At 36.6% G+C, this 3,375-nt stretch overlaps 1 pseudogene; it reads right to left on the reverse strand.

The window, feature by feature from the left end:
• Positions 1-3,093, reverse strand: LOC107852518 (annotated as a pseudogene).
• Between the last annotated feature and the right edge of the window lie 282 nt (positions 3,094-3,375).

Consider the following 3,375-nt stretch of genomic DNA (forward strand, 5'->3'; position numbering starts at 1 on the left):
GTTCAAAAGCCTGTTGCACCTTTAAGAGCACTTGTTGATGAAGATGAAATTGAAGATGAGCTTGAAGGTTGGATGAGCAGCCTTTGCTAAGGTCCAGGGCTTTATATCTGAAGCTAAGACTAGGCTGAAAATACATGACACTTTTAAGTATCACTAATAGGTATCGCTTGTCATTATCTCATCGCTTCACTTGCTCAATCTCTGATCCTTCTTGATCCGTCACTGATGCATTTGTTGCATCAAATTCAAATTTCTTACCTGTACAATGCGTAAATACATCAACGACAGTGTCTCAGTTTCAAACAATAATATAACTAATTCTTTTCATGTTTTAATGCTTTATTAGGCATATGATATTGTTAAATTTGAAAGATTGGAAATTCATAGAAGTAAATTTACTTTCGACAATCTTGAGCTCTGCAAGTGAATTTGGAACCTTAATTAATTTGTCAGGTTCACTGCAATGAGCTCTTCTCCCAATCATAGAATGACCTCTATATATGCTTACTCTAAAAGACATTCGATCAATAGTACTTTCCGAGATATTCTTCTTCACTTGTTCACGCTTTAAGAGATTTGTCCAGGTTTCTTGGAAGTGTTTTCAGTAGGGTTGTTTTTCTACATCCAGTAGGTTCCTGAAACCTTTAAGGAAGACAGGCATGTTAGCAATAACTAAATTACCTTTAAGGAAGTACCTCCTACTAGAAAACTGTCAATGTCTTCTTTCTTTGCAAGGTCAGAAGAGTTGCTTCCGTTCACAGAGCCTGCCAACAACATTTCAGTTTTTTCAGGAAACACCGTAATCACAGTCAATGACACTGAAGTGTGGTTTTCCATATTTGACATGACGAAAAGAGTAATAAGTACAACCAAATCCCTTCTAATAGAAAAGACAGGTTCTTCAGATTTAACAAGGCATTATGCTGATCCGACACTCAAAAGACAAAAAACTAAAACAGAAAGAAAAAGGGAAACCCAATGGCTGTAGCATAATGCTTTCAGCAAGATTGATGGTTTTCCCTTTTGAACTTCTAACAAAGAGGTTAAATGTGAACTCAAGTGAATAATGGAACCTTTACAATGTCTAATTGACATATAAATGCAATTCAACCTAAACAACTCATGCAATCTTGTGAATAAAAGATTGAACAGTAATATATGAACTAAAATACCTCCATATATAATGCGTGGTTTAGAAGCAACTTCTACTGAAACATACTTAGTAAGCCAATTGCGAACAGCTACCTGTACCTGGACTACCAACATGTTCAGGACTACTAACCTGAACAGCTACAAGACCGGAATCGAACCCTCACCAACATGGTGAATTCAAGTAGCCAACCAACAGGACTACTAGCATTTTCCACATCTTGTTTTTACGAACCATCAATCATATCTATTAATCTCGTTTCTCTACAGAAAATGTTTCAAGAGAGAAAGGAGACAATAGATTAGATGGTCTAGATTAATGCCAAAAAAATGGAGAACTAGGGTTAATCAAAGTTGTATGGCTATAATCAGAAAAAACTGCCTGCAAAAGCCTTCAATTGTTGGAAACATACATCAACAGTTTTTCCTGCTTCTCTTTCTTGTAACAGCTCTCCAATACAGGCTATAACGCCAACGCCTTGACTCAAAGCATAAGCAGCCTTCTTGCCGATAAACTGCATGAGAATGATTAAGTCAAGTCCTTAGTAGGCAGCTCTAACTCACAACCGGGAGATGTTGCAAATGCTTTCTTTCTTCAACTTGTGATCAAAATTCTTAATGTTATACATATTAACAAACCAAAAATTACCGGATAACTCTTACTTCATCATTTTCTCCAATTACATGTCTCCTCTCTGAATGACCAAGAATGACCCACTTGCACCCAAGATCTTTCACCTGTTCTACACTGCAAATGGAAGGATAAACATCATGGATTTAAGAACAACACAACAGGGATAACAATTGCGATCTCAAAGTGGATTCATTACAATAGTTTTGCAGGCAAACACAGCAAACAACAAAGAAACAATGGCTTTTATAACCCTTCATTCTTTTAATGACATTGCTGTCTAGGCCAACTAGCACACCTTGACTATTTCACCAGGTACCTGGCTTCAGCTCACCAACACAGATACCAGGTGACTCTACACATCAAATCTTAGGCAGATGGGAAGAAACAACCTAATGTCTTTTGCCTCTGTCGGGATTTGAAGATGAGACCTCATGGCTCTCCTCCCACTTCATTGACAACTAGGCCACGCCCTTGAATTCCATAAGTCACCCTTCACTTACAGGAATGTATGGTGGCAATATACAAAGCCATAATACGTCGATTTTACAACATACAACACAGAATGTAAAAACTAAAAAGTTATATCAACTTAGGATGCTACACAGACAAAAAATTCTCAAACCTATCATAAAGATAACAAGCAAGTAAAAGAAACCACGTATAAAGAGGCCTTGGAAAGAAGCCTAGTAAGTGAAAGAAACCATGTATAAAGACCACTGCCTTGGAAAGAAGCCTATGCAGTGACTATGTTACCCAAAGTGACTATGTTACCCAAAGTACTGGTAACACTCTCAGATATAAAAAGATAAGAGAAACAGATGGTTGTGCAACAAGGATAGAAGCAAACCAATTAAAACTTAATCTGGAATCAGGTTAAGCAAGCAAGTTTTTGGACAGCAATCTTATCCCTTCGGTTACTGTGGCAAAATCAGTAAACCAACTGCATGTAATAAGCTAGTAAGCTTGTATCTTATAATTGCATAGTAATGAGCCCTTTTAACAAGAGACACTGTCCAATATAAATTATTTATCAAAGATATTCTGATCTGAGCTTTCAGAAGTTGGGAATACTGCAGCTTTACTGATTTAAGAGTCTATTGAAACCAAGCCTTATAAAACTAACATCAGTGTTTTATGAGTTTCTCATATTATTAATACAAAATCACATACCAAGAGTGTTAATCAATCCAGTGGTTAAATAAGAATAAATTCAGTCTTAAGCTTGGGGAAATGGAACTGTACCTGATTTCGCCGGTGAAAGCGCCTTTTCCAGTCCAACAATTCTAGGCAGAAACTTCAAGCAAGTCTAAGATTGAAAAATAAAAAGAAAACCCTAACTGAAAATACTAAAAAGAAAGAATTTCTTACTTGAAAAGGAGTAAAATTACTCCTGAAATGTAAGATTTTGTCGTCTAAGATGTTCAATATTGTAACTCCGGCAGTCGGTGCTTTCTATCGGAGCAGACGAAGAAAGAAAATAAGGAAAAAGAGTGTGACTATTTTAATCGGGTACTGATTTGGGTTATTTGGTTTGGTAGGTAGTGGGTTGGGTTATTATCTTGGGGTGGGTCGGGTTTTTAATTTAGAATTAA

This window comes from Capsicum annuum, chromosome 5 (assembly GCF_002878395.1).
Source record: "Capsicum annuum cultivar UCD-10X-F1 chromosome 5, UCD10Xv1.1, whole genome shotgun sequence".
Taxonomy (NCBI): domain Eukaryota; kingdom Viridiplantae; phylum Streptophyta; class Magnoliopsida; order Solanales; family Solanaceae; genus Capsicum; species Capsicum annuum.